Genomic DNA, 22,793 nt, shown 5'->3' with positions numbered 1-22,793 from the left:
TCATATACCCCACGGAATACTATGCAGCCGTAAAAAAGAATGAGTTCATATCCTTCGCAGGGACATGGATGACGCTGGAAGCCATCATTCTTGGCAAACTAACATGGGAACAGAAAACCAAATACTGCATGTTCTCATAAGTGGGAGTTGAACAATGAGAACACATGGACACAGGGAGGGGGACATCACACACAGGGGCCTGTTGGGGGTGGGGGCAAGGGGAGGGAGAGCATTAGGACAAATACCTAATGCATGCAGGGCTTAAAACCTAGATGATGGGTTGATGGGTGCAGCAAACCACCATGGCACATGTATACAAACCACACAGCACATATAACAAACCTGCATGTTCTCCACATGTATCCCAGAACTTAAAGTAAAATTAAAAAAAAAAAAAGAATATGCCTTATCTAAAGTCTCATGTGTGGGACCAGCACTCAAAACAGAATTCAGGATATTCAATTCAATTAGTTATGGAATAAGAGCTTTCATAAAGAAGACACAATCAGTAATGATGAAACTGAATTGATTATCAAAGTTGCTGGTACTTTTGTTTGTTTGTTATGACTGAGTACATACATCAAATTTTAATACCACTAAGAAATAATCCTTAGTACTAATGCAGCTGAAACAAAACCAATATAACTTACCTATGAAGTAGAAGAGAGAAAGATTTTTAGAAATGAATCCCAAAACAATAGCTCTCAATTTGATAACAATAAAATAAACATTAAAAAGGAGGTCATTTCATTTTAAATACCTTTCTTTTCCATAATCAATTAAGGATGCTTTCTTGAGTTTCATATCTGTTTTCAACTCAGTTTTATATAGCTCTGCTTAAATTTAAGATTTTATTTTCAGTCTATGACTTTCTCTACAAAGCAGCAAATGGTTTATCATTTTTGCTATCACTTTCAAATTCGCTAGAAATATGGATGGGTGTTCATTTGTAGTCAAAACATTTCCAGAAGGATTTACAAGCTTTCTTTCTGGGACTTTAGATAATCATTTTTCCAGATGTAAGTTAAAACATAAATACAAGTGCTATGACTTCTATTTTAGCACTCCACAAAATACAAATATACTATAAACAAGTGCCACTATGAAACACGAGGCTCACTTATTTTTTATAGAACAGGGGCCATAGTCTAGGTGTTGGACATAGGATTATAATTATGAGTAAGAAGATCGACTATTAGAACTGGAAATTACCTTGGAAGTCTTCAAGTCCAAAGCCTTTGTTTATGTCTGAGAAAGCTAAGAAAGGGAAAGAGGCTCATCCAAAGTGAATATTCAGTGAAAATATTCTGACAGCCTAGAGTGTAATGACCTGCAGCAGAACTTCATAATAAACTCACTTCAACCTCACCAATACTGTAATTTTGCTTAATAGTCAATCAAACAGTAAATGTTTAGTGTGCCAACAATATGATTGACACCACATTCCTAGATTAGAGATTAAATAATACAATAGTTTAGATGGATGGCTAGATGGATAGATAGATAGATAGATAGATAGATAGACAGACAGACATAAAGACATCATAAGACAGTCTTCACCCAAAACATGTGGAAGCAAAAGGAAAAAAATCATAATACAACATGACACAATTCACAACGTTATAGAATATCACTCATTCATTGATTAGACATTGAGTGAGTACCTGCTGTGTATAATGCACTCTGCTAAGTGCTGGGATTCAGATAACAATTTTTTGAGAATTTCCCAACCTAGTGGTGGAGATAATCATGTAAAACAACTGTAGTGAATGCTTTAATAGAGGATCTATATAATAGCATAGAAGGGAGAAAAGCTTCTGGAAAGGTCACAGAGGGCTTCACAGCAAAAAGCCCACATAAGCAGAGTTTTAAAGGATGAGTAGGGGCTGGGTATGGTTGCTCACACCTGTAATCCCAGCAGTTTGGGAGGCCAAGACGGGTGGATCACTTGAAGTCAGGAATTAGAGACCAGGCTGGTCAATATGGTGAAACCCTGTCTCTACCAAAAATAGAAAAAAAAAAAAATTAGCCAGGCTTGGTGGGCGTACCTGTAATCTCAGCTACCAGGGAGGCTGAGGCAGGAGAATCACTAGAACCCAGGAGGCGGAGCTTGCAGTGAGCCGAGATCACTGCCACTGCACTCCAGCCTGGGCGACAGAGCGAGACTCCATTAAAAAAAAAAAAAAAAGTAGGAGATTACTATTCAAAGACATGGGGTGGGGGGGAGTATCCCTGATAGAGGGGCAGGCACAGTGAAAGACAGAAGTGAGAGAGCAGAGGCTGTCTACAGAATGGCAGAATGGCAAGTGTGTCAGAGAAGACTGGTATAACAGGAGGCAAGAGGTCAGAAAGAGTGAGATATTGACAGATTTTTAACCTCATGTTATGTATGTTGATAGTGCTTTATCCTGAAGGAAATGAAAATCCAAGGAGGGGTTTTAAGCTGGAAGAAAAATGTTATCAGACACACATAATGAAAAGGTAAAACTTATCATTCGTTTTACTTCTTAAAATGTAATCTCGGGTTATAATAATGGATACATGCAAATGGTTAGCTAGAAAGATGTTTATCCTTGTGATGTTTGTAATAACAAGAAACTAAAAACACCCTAAATGCCCAAGAATGGGGAATTGGTTTAACAAATATTAGTACTTTCCGAAAATGGATAAACGGGTAGAAATGGCAGATTAAGCACATGCCAAAAATTCCCTCTTCCACTCTGAACTCTGAAAAAAATGGTAGAATAAGTAACGAAAACATGCGACAAAATAAGTTATATATAATTGAAAACTGCGTACTCTAAACTAAGAATGAAAAAAATTTCTTCATGGTGGAAATAGAGCGGCAACCCACAGCAATAAGCGGAGACAAAGCTACTAGTCTATAGGGACCTGGGAACATCTATAAACATTGGGTCGGGATTCTTAATGGGAATATTCAATGGGGGACAAGTATGACTCCTGCCTAGTAGGAGAATCTGAGATAGGCTCTCCCAATAAATGCAGAAGCTGAGATTGCACTGCCCACCTTCAAAGAGAAGAGTTCTTCCCACTCTCCTAGGTCTGCGGCCAGAAATGTGCCACTCTGAGGGCAGAAGCAGAAATCCGGCTTCCGCTGGTTTTCTGCTGGTACACAGGGTCTGCGTGGTACACAGAGGCAGGACCTGAAATCTGACTACCCACGAAGGGTAAAACTCATACTGAGATGCTATCATGAGACTTGGTTTGGAGCTGTGCATTGTGTAGGTCCCAGATTTTAAAAACCGCAAAACTCCCTACAGTACTAGAGAGCAGTCTCCAAAGAAAATGACACCTCAAATAAGAATCTTAAAGCACATGAAAAAGCTCAGCAACGGGACATAAAGCAACCAGACCCAACTTACAGGATAATTCATATCCATGAAATAGAGAAAACAGATAAATCTGAATAAGACTTTTTAAAAGGAGGATTAGAACCCTCAGAGAAAAGAACAGACAATAACCATGATAAAAACTGAAAGAATAAGCAGTTAGGAAATTAGAAGAAGCAAATAAGAAAAATGCAAAATGTGAAAAGCAAATAAATATGCTCTAATATGTTTCATAGGTAGTTTTAAAAATGTTAGAGCAAAAAAGAATAGGCAAGTAAAAAAGATAAGATTTTTAAAAATAAAATATGGCTATTAGAATAAGAATCTCAATAGATAAGTTAAATCGTATGTAAGTTAGAGTAGAATATTGTATTAGTGAAATGGAAGTTAAAAGATGATAGAAAATGCAAAACATGAAAAAAATAGAAGAAAAGAAATGTAATTATGGCTAGGAATTTTCCAGAAATTGAACATCGATATGAGTGTGATTGACAGAATGGAACAGCTCTTAAAGTGTGGTCCGGGCGCAGTGGTTCATGCCTGTAATTCCAGCACTTTGGGAAGCCCAGGCCGGCGGATCATGAGGTCAAGAGATCGAGACCATCCTGGCCAACATAATGAAACCCCGTGTCTACTAAAAATACAAAAAATTAGCTGGGCGTGGTGGTGGGACCTATAGTCCCCGCTACTCGGGAAGCTGAGGTAGGAGAATCGCTTGAATCCAGAAGGTGGAGGTTGCAGGGAGGCGGGAGCTTGCAGTGAGCCGAAATCGCGCCACTGCACTCCAGCCTGGCGACAGAGCAAGACTCCGTCTCAACAAACAAACACACAAACAAAAAAAGTGTGGTCCAGAGAATCCTGGATGCCCCCAGAAATTCTACAAGGAGAGCACAAGGTCATGATTATTTTTCCAATAATATTAAATTGTAATTTACCTTTTTCATTATCATTTTCTTATAATGTGTTTTCCAGAGGCTCCATGACAGATGATGACATTGTGTAATAAACTGTGTCAACATATGAAAGAGCTGCATGACTTAGTGAACCAATATTTTTCAAATGATCAATATATGATATTAAAGCATATTCCATGGGTAAAAGATCCATTCAAATTACAAGGTAGGTAATGTGAAAGAATATAAAGAGTTCATTGATATGACTTCGAATTCCATTTTGTCTCTAACCTTTAAGAAACAATCACTGGTTGAGTTTTGATGTACTGTTAAGAAAACTATCTACAATTATTTAAAAGAATTATTAAAATATTCCTCCATTTTCCAACTATATACCATACAAGGCTGAATTTTTTTAGTATACCTCAACCAAAACAGTATTTGCCATATATTTAATGCAGAAGTAGATATGACAATCCAGCTGTCTTCTATTAAGCCAGACATTAAAAGAGATTTACAAAATACAAAGTAATGCTATTCTTCACACTAATTTTTTTGTTTTTAATAATATAGTTATTTTAATAAAAATATATTGCTTATAGTAGCATGTAATAATTTATTTATTTTAAGCAAATAACTATTTTTGCATTTCTCAGCTTTAATTTTTAATAAGGTAGGTATTAATAAATATAATTCACATGAAAGCTCATCGAAATCTTCAATAATTTTGAAGTAGGTAGCTCTTCTGAGAACAAATGTTTTGGAGTAATCATCACACATGAACAATCTTTAACAACAATAATATTTTTGAAATGATAATAATAGTGTTGTGAATAATATAAATTGCCATACAATAAAAAGGCCAGGATCTGATGTACATGTATCCATTGGGATAGATCTATGGGCAGATCAGTCTTTCTACATATAATATAAGCACAATAAATAGACCAATGTTGGTTTGTTGATTGCAAAGTACTTTGACTCACAAACAGCTAAAGCACTGAATAAATGTTTATGGAGTCCCCTACTTTCAAAAAGTCTTCAGTCTAGTACACCAATAAGAATGGTTAAAGCATTATTCGTGCATCATAAACATACAAAGTATAATGGGGGCCTGAAGGATAGTTTGAATCTCTTTGAGACTCAAGGAAAGGTTTCATGAAGGGGGTAAAAACTGAATTGCGAAGACGAGTAGATGTTTTCCAGGTACAGTGAAGATAGATAAAACGGGACAGCAATCCAGGCTGAGCAGTGTCAAAACCATGACATTTGGCTCAGCTGGATTGTAGATGGTAATCTCAGGGAATCACCTAGGTCTATCTAATTTATCAGCTTTCATGTCTATCCTAGCCTGGAAACATGGAATGTCGTAAGTATGAAAATAGGTTCTCAACAAATAAATGGAAGGCATGGAAAGAGAGGGAACTGTTGAGGAAGACAAAGACCAGGTTATGAATGTTTTTATATACCAAGTAAACGAATTTCGATTATCCTGCAGAGCTTTGAAGAAGACAGCAGGAAAACATCAAAAGAGAGTGATGTGATTGTTTTTGTGCTTTAGAAAAAAATATCTCTAGTAGTACAGTAAAATATGTATTGCAGGGGAGAAAAGTGGAGATCAGGTGAATAGTTTGGAAACTATTTAGAGATTATATCCCATTTACCATTTATTCTGTTAGGTGAACAGGATTCAAAGATATCAATTATTAAAGACAAAATATTTGTGGGGTTTCAGTGGAAATTCCATGTATTGGTCATGTTATCTAATCACCAGTTTTCTAGCAGTCAAAAGTTAGCCCAACATTTGGTAGATGCATTGGACAGGTAGGCAGAAATACTCATAACCACTTACCAGCTGTGTGTTTTAGGGCAAGTCCAGAGGCTTCAGCCCTTTCTTCCACTGTAAGATGGACATGAAATGCCCTTTATTATATTTATACAGTTTCTATAAAGATCACACACAATGATAAATGGGATAACTCTTTATACCTTGGAAATAGTCCTCTAGTTAGGCAAGAAATTGAAGGCTGTGGTGAAGTAGAGGCATTCAACAAAGCATCTTATGCTTCTTGGCCAACACACACACACACACACAGACACACACACACACACACACACACAGACACGAACATTCAAACATCATCTAAGAAATCTGAATCCCGTGCTCATTGCTAAAATTATGTGACTATAAGTTAAGTTGAAAGGAATAAATAATTTTTCATAATTAATTAGATTTAAATAAAACTATCAATCTTTTAGGTCACCATAGCAAGGAACTCATACAAATTTCTTTATTTCACTGATGAAGAAACTGAGACCCAAAGAGAGAGTTTGGCTTACTCAACATTAAAGCAAGTTAACAGCCAAGCCAGGACTAGAACGTGGCTCCCTTGACTTCCAGTCCAATAGTCTTCTATAATAAACTGCAGCAATATGACAATAAAAGGAAATAATACAGAGGCTTTATGTGTTTCATAGAATCTCATAGTTGTGAGAAGAGCCTAGGGTGGGTAGGAGTGGGTGATAAAGTAAGGCAACTCCTCTGATACATACCTCCCAGACCAAATGCTTTGAGGGCAACTCTGGATTTTTATGAGTATTTAAAAATAAGATTTTCCTGTTGCCATAAATAAGGAAAGAAATCACTAAGGTATCAGAATGTTCTTTTTTTAAAAGTCTGGTATGGACAAACCTGAAAATTCCAAGTAGATGAACACGTATTAAAATTGTCATTCTAGGTTGATATCCATGCACTCATCTCTATTTACCTCAAATTCCTGCACACATATTGCCGTGTAGCCTGGAAAGATGCATACAGCTTTCACCCATGACTAATCATCACATGTTACCACTTCAAACACAGGGGACAGATCAGGGAGAAGGCACAGTTATTTACCAAACCGTTGAAGGGATAACACAAACAAGCTTCTTTAGAAGTAAAAGAGCAGAAGAGTAGACTGTGTGGGCTTCATTTTGTTCCCTTTATTGACCAATTTGCTTAAATTTTCATACATGTTTCAGTTGTTGAACGTTCTGCTGCCAAGGAATTCATCAAGGCCATAGAAATATGCAGCTCAGGTACAAAGACGAAGTCTGGAACTCTTGGCAAGAGCTGGCCTTGGTCCACTGAGTTTCCTTGCGTTCTCTCTCCTGTCCAACTCAATTTCAGTGGACATTTTATGAGCTCCTACTATGTGCACACTTGGAAATGGAGGAAAAAATAAGGCATAAAGTCCAATCCACAAGGCAATAAGAGAATGCAGGTGCAGCTGCAGTGGTTTTCCGATCGCTTCAAGTTGGAAGCTCTTAGTGATTGAGCGATCGCTTCAAGTTGAAGGCTCTCCCTGGGAAATGATAATGTTGAACCAGGCCTTAATAGGAAATTGAGGATTAAAAGGGCAGTTTTTGCCCAGGAAATCAGCAAATCCAGGTGATCTAACTCCCTCGGCTTCCTGACAGGAGGAGGTGCTCTCCTCACTCATTTACTCTTTGCTTATATTAGGTTGTGTTGAGGAGCATCAGAAAGAGGCAACCACAAAGAGGCCTGTGGTGTCAGCAAGAAAAATGTAAAGAACACTCTAATACAGAGACAAACCAGTTAAGTATTACAAGTTGCCCACATTCATAAAAACTACATCCAGAGACCTCTTCCTTTTTTAAAAAAATTATTTTATTTTAGGTTCTGGGATACATGTGTAGAACGTGAAGGATGGTTACACAGGTAAACGTGTGCCATGGTGGTTTGCTGTACCTATCAACCCGTCACCTAGGTATTAAGCCCCCCATGCATTAGCCATTAGTCCTGATGTTCTCCCTCCTCCTGCCCCCCTGAGAGGCTCCAGGGTGTGTTGTTCCCCTCCCTGTGACCATGTTTGGTTTTTCTGTTCCTGTGTTAGTTTGCTGATCATTATGACTTCCAACTTCAACCATGCCCCTGCAAAGGACATGATCTCATTCCTTTTTTATGGCTGCATAGTATTCCATGGTGTATATGTACCACATTTCTTATATCCGGTCTATCATTGATGGGCATTTGGGTTTGTTCCAAGACTTTATTATTGCGAATAGTGCTGCAATACACATATGTGTGCATGTATCTTTATAACAGAATGATCTATATTCCTTTGGGTATATACCCAGTAATGGGATGGTTGGGTCAAATGGTATTTCTGGTTCTAGATCCTTGAGAAATCACCACACTCAGATACCTTTTCAAATTATCTAATTCTTGATCCTAACTCATTCAAAAGTTATTGCTGAGTGTTTTATGACCAAACTCTCTTATTGAGTGATTCCTCCTATATCCAATGTTGCAACTCAAGGAATTTACATTCATACTCAGGATTTTTTGTGCCATATCTCATGTAATCCCTAGAACAATCCATGTGGTAGTTATTAACCTTGTGACAAATTATTATGTACCATAGACTTGGGTCAGTTGCTTTGTATCTAATCAAAACACCATGAATGTTAAAAGTACTGATGCCAAAGTCTGGCCACTGTAATCCACAAAAGCAGCAAAAGGCATGCAATCCACAGACTCAATTCTTGTGATACATATTTAGAAACTACACAGTCCATCCATAATTGCATTGTTCATTGGTAAACACTTATTACATTCAATACAGTGGACTAAAACAAAATGATAAACAAATGACTATGGATAGTATGTTAGAAAGAAACCCTAAGCCTACAGACCTGCATAAGGCCCATACTCTGTAATTAAAGGGCAGTTTCTAACCTCTGAGTACTCATTTTCTTCCGCTGTATAAGGGAGATGACAGCAGTAGATTTTGTGATCCCTAAGTTGCTTTCCATTGTAAAAAAAATTTTAATTATAATATTAATAAGATAGATGCAGTTCGATGAATACAAGTTTCTGTCAAATGAGTACTCTCCACCCTAGAAATTCTCAAAGGTGAAAACTGCTCATTCAAGGAAAGAATATAACCTGTTACTCAGCCTTAGTCGAGGAACAAGACTTTAATGGAGAAATGCTTTTTCCCAAAGGAGAAAATGTATTATAAACTAGGAGAGAACTGTGTGTGTCCTGGCTTTAGCCATAAATGCAGAAGACAGAAGCCCAGTGGGGTTTACAGTGTCTGTCACAGCAAGGGTGTAGGGAAGGATAGGTTTAGGCCAAGCCCTTTGCAAGAACATCATACCCTTTCCTAAGCTTTGCAGCCTTTCCATGTTTTTATTTTTTTTACCAGCATCTATCTACAAGTGTGATCATGGTTTTTATCCTATAAATAGACTGGGCTTCAGTACTTGTGTTTAGGTGCAGAAAGAAAATAGGGAAATGCAGAAACCAGTATCACTTTGGAGACAGTCTTAGGGATAGAGTAAGTGGTAGGAGAAAATCAGTTGAGTGGCTGAAGCCTGTGGATGGCCTGAGCGCCGGCTAGACCTGGATGGTCCCAGGACACCACAGCAACAGGGTCTGCCTGGGATGCACTGTGGCCAATGACATTCAACTATGTGAAAGAGTGTGGGTATAAAGCTCTTATTCTGTCCTTCAAAGTAAGAAAAATAAAAAAGTCCTACTTTTTTTTTCAAGTGAGACTAAGAAACCAAAATTTAAGATAATTTACATAGTGACATAAATGATAAAACCAAGAATCCTTACATTGACTGTTTTATAATACAAGAGGATTATATAATTTATTATGCACACTCAGACATTTTTGAGAGTACAAGGGGATGCCATTAATTATCACTGCAAAACAGATATAAACAGGGACACATGGTTCTCATCCGTAAAACCCTGTGTTCATGATCCACCATTTCATCTGCTCCATTTTTGTAGCCTAAGAAGGGAGCAGAATACAGGTTTTTATGCCTGTCTTACAGATGAGGAATCTGTTGCTCAGAGAGCTGAAGTGCCTTGTCCAAGACACACAAAAGGTCACCTTACGATAGTTGAAGAATAATACTCAAAGGATTCTTAAAGAGAGGAAACATTAAAGAACAAACTAGGAATCAAAACACCTTATTAAAATGCTTGCAAGTCAACAGTTCCCTGATGTGCTTCACAAGGCACTCAAGAATAGCTGGGCAGATCAGTGGAAACAACCGAGGTCTGCACAGCGTGGCTCACCATTTGCATTGGCTGTGAATACTCAGCAAAATCCACTGGTGCCTATACTCCAAAAGGGTCTTAAACCCAATAGACCACACCAGGTGGTCAGACTCACTCAGGTTGACATATCCTAGGTAAACTGAAACTGGAGAGATGTGCTTTTGACAAAGCCTGTCCAAATGGAGAATGTAGAGGAGAAGGAAGCCTCTACTGGGAACCCATCACACAGCCACCAAACCAGAAGACCATGTGAGTATTCTCAGTTCCATTTAGCATTAAGTTCAAGGAAAAACATGAATCAGTTCTTCCTCCCCTCTTGCGATGAGTGCTTGGAATTAGTTGGAGCAACCCCTGGTCCAGCTCACATCACTACAAGACAAAAGAGTAAGTATGATGGTATCACCCAACATCAGACTTCCTAGACAGAACAGAAGAACGTCAGAGAAAGAGCTGCAGAGTCCTAGGAGCAGAGAGTTGAAAGAAATCTAAGAGAACAACACCAACTCCTCTCTTTATGAAATGGAAAGAGGCCTTAAAATCTGTGTCTGAGTCACATTGCAAATAAGCGGTAGAGTCGGCAAATTAGAGGTAGACCTCAAACTTCCTGTTTTGTGGTCCACAGTGCTTTCTAACTCTTTCCATGTAATAATGTATGCAAGTGAATTGGAATGAATTCATTATATGTGAGTTTTTGGATTGTACTGTGTCTCTCCAAAATTCGTATGTTGGAGTCCTCACCTACAGTAACTCAAAATGTAACCATGTTTTGAGATAGGGTCCTTACACAGGTAATCAACTTAAAATGAGGTCATTAGGTGGGCTTTAATTCAGTATGATTGGCATCCTCAAGGAATGGCGAAGATTGCCAGCAAACCACTTGAAGCTAAGGAAGAGGCATGGAATGGAACAGACTATCCCTAATATTTCTCAGACGGATCCATCCTTGCTGATACCTCAGTCTCAGACTTCCAGCCTCCAGAATGGGGGGAAAATACATTTGTGTTGTTGAAGCCACTCAGTTTGGGGTACTTTGTTACAGCAGCCCTAGAAAACGAATTCAATGAGTTTGAGTTAGAGGCACAGTGTTCCTCCAGCGCCTAATAAGTCACTCATCTGCAGTCTGGATTTGCTCACCTGTAGTGACTGTCGTCCTAACTCCAGCCTAAACATGTGCCACAAAGATTGCTTGACTTTGTGTAGCATGAAAAGTCCATACTTCAACACATACAATAAAGATGGCCTGCCAGACAGTGACTTTACTCCTCCCTCATCTTCCAAACTATCAGCGCCCCCCCAACTCCCACACTGGGAGTTGACTGGGCCTAGTTCTCTATGCAAAAGTGAGCCCCACATTGATAATAACTGGTGAACTTCGGGGTTGAGATGATCATAGCCTTCTCCCTCTTCCTGATCTCACCTATACCGATGAGTAAGCCAGAGAGAAACTCTTTAGGTTGTGTCAGGCAAATTTGAGGACATACCGTGGTGCTCTCAGAGTTCTGGCCCAGAGCGTTTTACATGTAGACAACGAGAGAATTTTTTTTCTCTTGGAACAGAATTTCCAATTGTTTAAATATGAATATTTTCTAGTCATTTTACTAGCTAGTTCAATATATTGTCTTTTTTTTTCTTCTAACAAAGAGGTACAAAATGCTCCAAAGAATAGAAACTCTAAAATTGGAAACTGAGAAAACGAAATAGCCACGTGGTCTATGCCTGAGCAGAATGCTTTGGCACCAATGGACGCAACGTGACCTCACCCTTTTTTTATATTTTGCAATGCAAGCTGCCCCACCCAGAGACATATGATGGTGCAAAAGACAGATCCTGCATGTCTTCCATCTCACACAGAGGTGGTACCCTAAGTGGACCGCCGGGCATTAACAGTTCTGGATTTGGCAGTCCTAATCCGTAAGTCTGGGGCAGGCTGACTGAGAACCCATTCATCAGAAGAGGAAACACTGGAGTCATTTCCAGATTAGGTCCTGGCACTATATTCTCTACAAACACGAAGTAACTGTATTGGTAGAGTGTAAGCCTAGCCGGGCTTACTGTCTAAATGCTTTCCAAAGCTACTCCATCATGAGGAAAACATCGTAAAAACAGTTATACAATATGGTACTCATTTGCGGGTTTTCAATTACACAAGTTGCTATCGCAATAGTCAATAACAAAATGACTCACCTCGAGTTACTATGAGCCCTTACTATGCGACAGGCTAAATATTGCAAATGCTTTTCACTTATTTTGTGCTCATCTTGTGCTCATCTTTACAAAGATGAGCACACAATAAGTGTGCCTTTACCTTTACAAAGGTACTCTTACTATTCCCACCTCACAGATGAGGAATACAGGTAAAGACGTGGTTGAGTAAATTACTCAAATTCACACCGCTCATAAATGGCAGACGCAGAATGTGAAACCAAGCTGGTTGCAGAGCTCATGCTTATAAACCACTATCCTGGTCTGCCTCTCGCACCAAGAGCCACCATTACTGTCACTTCTTTCTCCCTGACTGTGAACTTTTTTGAAGTCAGTGGGGATCCCCTTCTCAGCTCTTCCACCTGCATTTAATAACTGTTGTTGAAAGACTCAAACTCATTCATGTCCTTATGCCCTAACCAAGAAACAATTTCTCCCTCCACTCAACTTTCTCAGTTTCTCATAGATGATTTGACAATTTTTGCCTGGTAGTTGTTTATATACCTTAAACTTCCCTCCTTTCCCCACAGCTTATATACATGCAAAATTCATAGCTAATTTATTTCTGCAATTTCCCTGAAGCCCACCATATTCCCTTGCATTTAATAAGAAGTTCTCCATAAACATTTATGGGATAAAGAAAAACAGGGTCAGTGCATGGCGTGGTACAGAATCCAGGGCCTTCCTGCGAGCTAGCCCAGGCCCAGCTTATCTTTCATAAGGTCCATTTCAATGGGTGCTTAGACAGTGCTCACTGGGAAATGTGGAAGACCCGGAATTCACTCCAGAGCAGTGGTTCTCCATCTTCAATGTGCTTCAGAGTCCCCTGAAGACCTTGCTGGGCCTACTCCAGAGTTTCTGATTCAGGGAGTATGTGGGTGAGGCCCAAGAATTCTCATTCTTAACAAGTTCCCTCATGAGGTTAACAGTGCAGGTTTAGGGGCCACACTTTTGAGAATCTCTTCTCTGGATCCCAGCTTTGGAGAGTAGTAAGTATTTTAAGCAAAAAAGAAATGAGTAGACAGCGAGAAGCTCCTTGGTGGAGTAAGGGTATACAGCAAATAGAGGAGGCATGGAAGGTCATATTTAGATGGGAAATGGGTAAGTCTGGGATGCAATAATGTACAAAGCGAGGTACAAGAAGATAGGCAGAAAATGTGGGGTTGACACAAAAGATAGGCAGTTCTGCTCCAACTTCAGATCACAAAGCGATCTAGCCAGGCACGGTGGCTCAAGCCTGTAGTCTCAGCACTTTGGCAGGCCAGGTGGGTGGATCACTTGAGGTCAGGAGTTTAAGACCAGCCTGGACAACATGGCAAAAGCCCATCTCTACAAAGAATACAAACATTAGCCAGGTGGGGTGGTCATGCCTGTAGTTCCAGCTACTCAGGAGGTGGGAAGTGGGAGGATGACTTGAGCCCTGGAGTTTGAGGCTATAGTGAGCTGTGATTGTGCCATTGCACTCCAACCTGGGCAACAGAGCAGGACCCTTTCTCCTCACTGTCCCCCACCCCAGCCTGCCACCCAAAAAAAAAAAAAATCATTGATAGACATCTAGATTCATTTTCTCATGCAGGGAGGCCCCAGATCCCACCCACCACTACCAATCAGGGATCACACCCAAAGGTCAAACACCTTATTATTCTAAAGCTTCTAAATCATGATGGCTGCTTTTTGTGGCTTCTCCATACAACTGCACATTATCAAGGGAGCCAGCTAACCAGGCCATAGGGCTTCAGACCTGGGAGCTGAGGACTTCATATTTCAGGGGCAGGGCAGGAGGGAGTAATTCTTCCTGAGTTGAGGGAGCCTAAAATCCTCTCTTCTACTCCCTGCCACCAGGTGCATGCCTGATGGTAAAACATCGCATTTTAAAAGATGGAAATAACAAAAACAAACATTTTCTCTGGCTCCCGTGGCGGTGGAAGATTTCTATACTAAGGGCTTTTTTTTTCCTTTACTGGAAAAAATAGCTTATCCCATGTTTCACATTGCCTCAATGTGAAGAAAGCAGTTTATAAAAGTCAGAAACAGATACAGTAGGGTCAAGGGAGGAATTCTGTTGGGTCCTCAGAAAAATCTGGAAGTGAACACCACTGTTCCAAAACTTATTTTGAACAAAGAACTAGAAAAAGTGGGGAATGATTAGAAGATGAATGCCATAACCAGGTGAAAAACAAGATGACTGCTGCTGAAGGAAATGGGGCAAAGGGGACAAGGGACTATGCCCAGGACACAGGGAGAAGAGGTTCAAGGAGCTGGAAGAGCTATAAGCGCAATGGACTCAGGCAGAAAAGCAGGTGGTGGTGGCCTTTGGTTGGGAGGTGGTGGGGGGGGGAGGTTATGAAGAAAGGAGTTATTGCAGGGGTTATTCAGGTCATCACATGGTGAAAGCCAAAGAGGGCAGACTGTGAGGTGAGGTCTGGTGCGGACAGAAGAAAACTCTCCGCAATGAAAAAAACCAGTGATTGCACAGCAGGAAACCCAATAGGAAACGTGAGAGGCATAAGAACAGCCCAGCCAGACAAGCGCTGGTTCACAATGTGACTTGCTTCCTCTCCTTTAACCATAGCATCTATATTTATAAATGAATACATTCTATTAAGTTTTCTCTGAGGGTCCTCCTAGCTCCCAAGTCCATTAGGAAGTATATTCTTGCATTCATTCTGTCCACAAGAACTTAAGCACTTACTATTTGCTAGGTCATTAGATACTAGACTCATAATAATAAATAAAAGGGTCCCTACCCATAAAGCCCAGGCTCATGAGCTTCCAAGATCACAGCACAGGAATACTTGGAAACTACTTTAAATGAGACTAAATAATGTATTTACATGAAGACATTTAGTAAGGGCCTGTGCTGGGCTCAGCTGAACAAGTCTTCAGGTTATTCTGTTGTTCAATAATATAGGCAGCTCAAGAATATACTTGTAAACATTTTATCTACTCAATACTGTTTCTGACTGTAAGCCACCTGGCTCAACATAATACAGATCATAGAATTAATGTCTTCTTATAAATGATAAAGGGTCAGAATAAGGGAGGCCAGTTAGGCCTCCACTGCAGAAGATAAGAGGTGAGGAGTGTGAACTGAGACAGTAGAACCAAAGGGATATAACAATGTAAACTAGAGATGCTAAAAGGGGTGACATAAAGTCAGACTGGGTGAGGAAAGGGCTGCCTTAGGAATGACTAAGTTTCCACTCTGAGTGCCTATGTAGATTGTGGTGTCATTTGGCAAGGTGAGAAAAACAGAGAGAAGGGGGTGACTGAGGAGAAGACAAAGAGCTCAGCTGGAGTCAGTAGAGGCCTCTGTCTTGCCTCTACCAATCTCTAAAAATCCCTGTGACCAGAGGGATTTAGAAATGAATAAAGAAAAAGCATGAAAGCGAAAAAGTCAGCTAACTGGAAGTCATTTTTTTAAGTTTTCTATTTTTTCCTTTCCCAAGTATCACCCAAATCCTTCTTTTTAAAAGGAAATATCTTTATTCTTGCTTTACAGGTGGGCATACAGGAAGCAATGATGACCTCCCCACCCAGATATTTACTCTAGAAGCTGGCTGGGGCCATAAAAATCATCTCGTCAGCCAACCCCTCCATGTAGAAGAGGAGGAAAGAGAATATGCTGAGGGTCACCATAGGATGACTGCATTTTTTTTTTGCATTTTTAATAATTTGTGCCCCAAGAAAAAAACACACACACCATGTTTCATAGATATTCCATAGTGTCACATTGTGATACCATTCTTCTCTGCCCACCCTTTTTATAAAGATGGAGAAGTTAAGACAGTGGCAGGTAGAATGGTTTGCCCATCATTTTCTCGTGAGTTGACTGAGTCAGACAGAATCCGGGCTCTTGATTTCTCTTTTATAATAGGTTTCCTTAGACCGGGAGAAATGGTGACACACATCTGAAGTTTTATGTTTCAGTAATTCCCCCAGCGGTGGTTTAAAGAGCCCTCATTAACCATATGGCAGCCCTGGTACAAGCAAGCTAAACAGCAGACACCCAATATTCTCTGCTATAAGCCCCGGAACACATACAGCTCATGCACACACAGTCATGCATGTTTTCTCCAATCCCCATTGTTTGCCATGTAAATTCTGCATGAAAATTTCCATGCGGGTCCCAAATCTGAGGTCTTGAGATAAGAAAACCTAAACCTAACTCTGACTCCAGCTCCACCTCTGCTGTTTACTAGTAACTAACTTGGGAGAGTCCACTCACCTCTGAACCTCAGTTTCCTCACCTGTCAAGTGAGAGGTTTAGACGAAATCATTTCTAAGATTCATTCCTCCTCAACACTGTACAAGGTCCCAATAGATAAGACTTATTTAATATGAAATATCATCCTCGGAGAATTACAGTGTTATACAACAAAGAATTTGGTCTTTGTCCTGGGCTTCCGGGACGGAGGTTCTAAACTTTTGAAACTTCCCAAATCATCAGAGTGTCTGTGATTCATGCTGGGCCCATGAACCACACCTAAGTTTGAGTTGAGGTGTCTCTGGATGGCGGCTAGTCCTGCCAGAAAGATCAAACATGTAATTAGAGGGTTGCAACTTTGAGCCATGGGTCAGAAGGAGAGGGAAGTTGGAGGTTGACTTCGTTCATGTGGCCAATGACTCAATCAGTCATGCCTATGTAATAAAACCGTAATAAAAACTTTGGACCTTGAGGCTCTGGTGAGCTTCCTTGTTGGGGGACCGTATCAATGTGCCAGAAGGGTGACATGCTCTGACGGGGAGAGGGCGTAAAACTCAGTATTTGAAACTCTTAGAGACCTCACTCTATGTGTCTCTCTCTCTTTTTTTTTTTTTTTTTTTTTTTTTTTTGAGACGGAGCCTCGCACTGTCACCCAGGCTGGAGTGCAGTGGTGCAACCTCGGCTCACTGCAAGCTCTGCCTCCTGGGTTCACACCATTCTCCTGCCTCAGCCTCCTAAGTAGCTGAGACTACAGGCACCCGCCACCACGCCCGGCTAGTTTTTTTGTATTTTTAGTAGAGACGGGGTTTCACTGTGTTAGCCAGGATGGTCTTGATCTCCTGACCTCATGATTCCCCCGCCTCAGCCTCCCAAAGTGCTGGGATTACAGGCATGAGCCACCGCTCCCACCTCTATGTATCTCTTCATTTGGCTGCTTCTGAATCATATCCCTAATAATAAAACTATAATCCTAAATACAATACTTTACCGGGTTTTGTGAATTGTTTTAGTGAATTATCTAACCTGAGAGGGTCATGGGAAATCCCCTTCCGAATCTGTATTCAGTTGGTGAGAGGTGAAAGCGGCCTAAGGAACCTGAACTGGCAGCCGGCTTCCTAAGTCAGTGCAATCTTGTTGGGGGTTGCATCCTTAACCTGTGGAGTCAGTGCTAACTCTGAGTGGTTAGCATCAGACTTGACTTGTAGCATTGCATACAATATATCTACTAGACAATAATTATAATTTATACGTGTTCTTAGACAAGTAAATGGACTCTAAACACCTTCCACAAGTGCTCCTTGGCTTACAGTTACTGGTATGCTTTGGCGGCAGCATGGGTGTTATGTGATTATAAGAGACTAGCTACTGATAGCATTTTCAAATCATGGTTATGTTGGTGTGATGAATGACATAAAAAATTGTTCCAAGATGTCAAAGAGGACACACTTGTCTGCACCAGCACCTCCTAACAGGGCTTAAAACAGAAACATTTCCCTGCTATATTAAGCAGCTGTTACAAAGTTAAAAGAAATTTTTTTTCTAGGGGGCAGCCATCATTATTCAGGTGTTGACTAAAGCCCTAATATATCATCTATTTAAATGCTACTCTGTGGGGCTTATTTTTATCACTCTCAAGCAATTCAAATGTTGGTCATCCAGAAAATTCATTTCTTTTTTTCTTCCTAAAGGCACAGGGAACAGAATTGAAATCACTGACGTAAACTGAGCCAAAACAGACTTAGGAATATCTTTCTGTTCGGCTGCAACTCAATCTCCATTCCCTGCGCAATAGTAAGCGTCAATTAATTGATCATAACCAGCAGAAAAAAGAAAATCTGGAATTCTTTTGGGAAAGGTCAACTTAAGTTCTAGAGTTGTTCTCATCCTGTATGATGCTGTAAGAGGCCAGTGTCTCCCCTCCATGATACCCAGTCCCCGTATTCCTAAGACTCATCTTGGGGATGCTTGCTCTCAATGCAACATCTTAGAATCCTCTCCCAGAGGTTAAGAATCGGTAGTTTTAAGTTTGATCCCATTAACTTGCATGGTTCAACCCTTCCAGGTAATTCTGACACAAGCGATCTACAGAAACACTTTCTATTGCTTTTCCCCACAGGTCACCACTGAGAGGGCATATGCTGTCCAAGCTGCCTGTGTTAACGGGGTTAAAATGGAAATACGCATCAGACCCACCAGAAGATCTGTGATACAATGTTAGTGAGCAGTGAGTAATCATCACGAGTGATTTGTTATAAAAACAGATCTAAAGCTCCTTGACTCTGAACATGCCAATCAAGACCAACTGATCAGGGTTTTTTTTTTTTTTTTCCATTTGGAAAAAGGTCAAGCAGCTGCCCGTTTGCTTTTTTCTCTCCAGGGCCATTTTAGGAACTTCATCTGCTCTAAACAGCTGTTCTCAAGTAGAATCGATCCTTGCAGAGAAATGACTGTGGGACCACACTCCAGAGGTGACATATGTTAAACTGTTTTTCAGTTTTTGCTTACCTTTGAAAAGCATATAAGAATAGCAGTCTCTCTTTTCAATGATACAAAATCAGGGTTTAAAAGAGTATTTTGATGATGATCATCAAATTTCTATAAAGTGTTATGTTTACAATGCTCTTTTTAGTTGTCATGACTTGTATTTATATAACACTTTTTCTTTATTCATTCAATATGTTGCAGTCTACAAAGTTCATTCATATCATACTCTTCATTACAATCCTTCAAGCAGGCAAGGAATATATAATAATATTAAGCCAGGGTAGATAGTAATAAACACAAAGCAGATGAGGGAGACTGACCTTGTTGTTCAAATGTCAACTCCCCTATTTACTTGTGTTACGTGACCCTGGGCAAATGTACCTCCTTGTGCCTCAGTTTCTTCATCTGTAGAATGAAGATATTAGTATCCACATCATAGTTTCATTGTAAAGATTATGAAATTAATATCTTTTTTAAAAAATTTTTTTGAGACAGAGTCTCGCTCTGTTGCCCAGGCTGGAGTGCAGTGATACGATCTCGGCTCACTGCAACCTCCGCCTCCCAGGTTCAGGCCATTCTCCTGCCTCAGCTTCCCAAGTAGCTGGGATTACAGGCGCCCACCACCAGGCCCGGCTAATTTTTTGCATTTTTAGTAGAGATGGGGTTTCACCGTGTTAGCCAGGATGGTCTTGATCTGACCTCGTGATCTGCCCACCTCGGCCTCCCAAAGTACTGGGATTCCAGCCACTGCACCCGGCCTACAAAGTTAATATCTCTAAAGTGTTTAGAACATAGTAAGCACTATAAAAGTTTGTGAAATAAAATTAAATTCAACAAGCATTTGAGTGCTCACAACACCACAACAAAGGCACGGGGATATAAGATTTATACCCCTGTTCCTGTTCTCCAAGAACTTGCAAAGCAGTACTGAGAGGGAGACAAAAATTCAAATAACTGTAAGACAATTTCTTAGGTATCATGAGAGAGTAGTGGGGGCACATCAGACAAGGGGAAAGGTAGGGAAGGAGGTGACAGCAGGTACTAGCGCAGATGACAGTATAAATAGATGAGCAGAAATTTCCCAAGAAAACTGGAAGGATGGAAAAGGGAGAGGATCGGACTTCAGGCTAAGGGTGCAATATTTGAGAAAAATAATAATACTTCCAGATCTTTCCTATGTATTATATATAAGGACTGTGACGAAAAGATGTACTTACTTTGTTTTTGAATCCTGACAATAGTATTTCAAGGTTGTCCTCACTGTTATCATTTTTTACATTAAGAATATGGGACTTAGAAAAGCTTACAGTATATTTCTCCAGGAGAATATACGGTAAGTGGCAGAGCCCATCTGTCTCCATGACTGACACTGAACAGGCTGTTTCTCAGGCACTCCTGAGCCCTGGAGGCAGAAGCCAGTGCGGCGCAATCAGGGATGTTGTGAAGAATGGAGAAGGAAGGAGCTAGAAAGAGTTGGAAGGTGAAAAGAAGGGCTTTTCATGTGCTGATTTTGTATTCATACAGGATAGATGTGAGCATGTCATCAGCTGAGAAGTCAGTAGAGAGGATGAAAATATCAGCGCCTAGAAGTAGGTGCTGAGGCAGCATCCCACAAGACACAGGAGGTGACAAGATCTAGGGGCAACGTTGACTGGCTGCAAATGAAAGGAGAGCCAGCTCTTGCTCGGAACAAGGAAGAGGGAAAGACAGGCACAGAGGCAAGTTTATAAATGATAAAAAGGGTCAGAAAGTTGGAACCGAGACTGAAATGTAGGCTTGTATGAGCTTAGTGAGGAGAGTCACTGAACTCAATGGAAGACGCCCCACACCACTCCCCATCGCCAAAACCCCAAGAAGTGTCCAGTCTGAGCACCCACCATTCTATCTCACCAACCTCATGCCCCAGTTGTTCTGAATGTGGTGCAGCTGTTTATCAAGATATTAACTTACATTGGTTCTTCTCTTTTTCCTGTGCTATTTAAAGTGGGTTACTTAAGGTAGTATTTCCTTGACTCAGGTATTTTTTCAGTAAGAAAAATAGAAGTTATTTGGAGATCACAGGTCTTAGAAAAGACTGTACTCAGCAAGGAGATGTGTAAGGCTTAGGGATGGAGGTACATGTGGGAAAGACATCTCTTAAGAATATCTATATGTAACAAAACTACATGTTCTGCACATGTAACCCAGAACTTTAAGTATAATTTAAAAAAAAAAAAAGACAATGACTTTTTTCCTCTGATTTACTTTTAATAAAATAGTCTCTCACTTCAAAAAAAAAAAAAAAAAGAATATCTAGATGAGACAAATGTTTTCCTTGGGACTAAAAACATACACACAAGGGTATTAAGAGGAAGCTGGGTGGAGACAGTCAGCGGCATTCCAGGGAGTGGTGACCGTGTGACTTGCCTGGGGAGCTGAACCCCAGGCAAAGGGCAGTTCTTGGTAGCAGTGAAGACTCTCATGCCCCACACATGGCACATATTCCATAACAGTGGCCAATGACCACAAATGGGTTACGGCTCATAAGACCCAGGCAGAACTTTGACTCTGCCTGGTAGGTGGGATAAGGTCCAATAGTGACTGACAAATAATTCACCACCAAGGAGAGGTAGTCAAAGTCAGAATTGGGTTGGCCTAATTTAAAGGAAACAAAGAACAGCTGCTGTCTCTAAAGGAGCTCTGGCCTGGGGAGCCAGCCATCATCACCATGTCCACACCCAAAACTGTCCCCTGCAGCAGGCTAGGGCATGCACCCAACCGTGCCCCTGCAGCTGTGCATGTGTAAGTAGCTGGCCCCACCTGCCAGGTCCTGCCTCCACCACTATTCTTGTACCCAGAACTGGCCCCTGCAGCTGCCTAGGTGTGCACATCTCCAGCTCAGGCCCACTACTGCCTACACACATGGAGTCAGCCTGACCCCTGTCCCAGCCTGCAGCTGACACCTGCTATCATGCATGTGTACACTGCCAACCTCTGCTACAACATGAGCACATGCAGTCAGTCCTAGCCCCTTCCTCTGCTGCCAGGCACGATGCACAAGCTTGCAAATGACCTTTGCTGCCACACACATGCCTTCAGCCAGCCTCCACACCTGAGCACATGCACACCACTGACTCTGGTCCCCATCACTTTCTGCCCCAGCCTCTTGCCACCAAACTCAGAGACACCACTGAGGAACCTCATAGCCACAGCAGACCTCACACAGCTCTTGCCACCAAGAGCCAGCTTTCTGAGCCAATGAGACACCACATCCACCCCTGGACCTGGAGCTACTGTATACCTCCATTCATGGTGCCCCACACCACTACACCTGGTGCCATGGCATGCCCCAGCATGTATCCCCCTCTAACCATCCCCCACCTCTGCCACAGGTGAGAGTCTTCTCTTACCAAAACCAGTTCATAAAGTTTGGAAAAGGCATGCGTGCATCAAATGCACAGACACACCTTTGTAAGTCTACAAGAATTATGAAGAATCAGAGAAATACGACACCAAAGGAACACAATAAACTTCTAATAAGTGACCTTAAAGAACTGGACATTGTCTATGGCCGTACCACCCTGAATATGCCCGAT

At 40.9% G+C, this 22,793-nt stretch overlaps 1 protein-coding gene across 2 annotated transcripts in view; it reads right to left on the bottom strand.

The window, feature by feature from the left end:
• Positions 1-22,793, bottom strand: part of FGF12 (fibroblast growth factor 12) — a 588,596-nt gene that overhangs the window by 527,785 nt on the left and 38,018 nt on the right. The gene's annotated exons all lie outside the window — the stretch shown is intronic.

The sequence above is a fragment of the Macaca fascicularis genome, chromosome 2, assembly GCF_037993035.2.
Source record: "Macaca fascicularis isolate 582-1 chromosome 2, T2T-MFA8v1.1".
In the NCBI taxonomy this organism is placed as follows: domain Eukaryota; kingdom Metazoa; phylum Chordata; class Mammalia; order Primates; family Cercopithecidae; genus Macaca; species Macaca fascicularis.
This window is presented reverse-complemented; position numbering and strand designations above follow the sequence as displayed.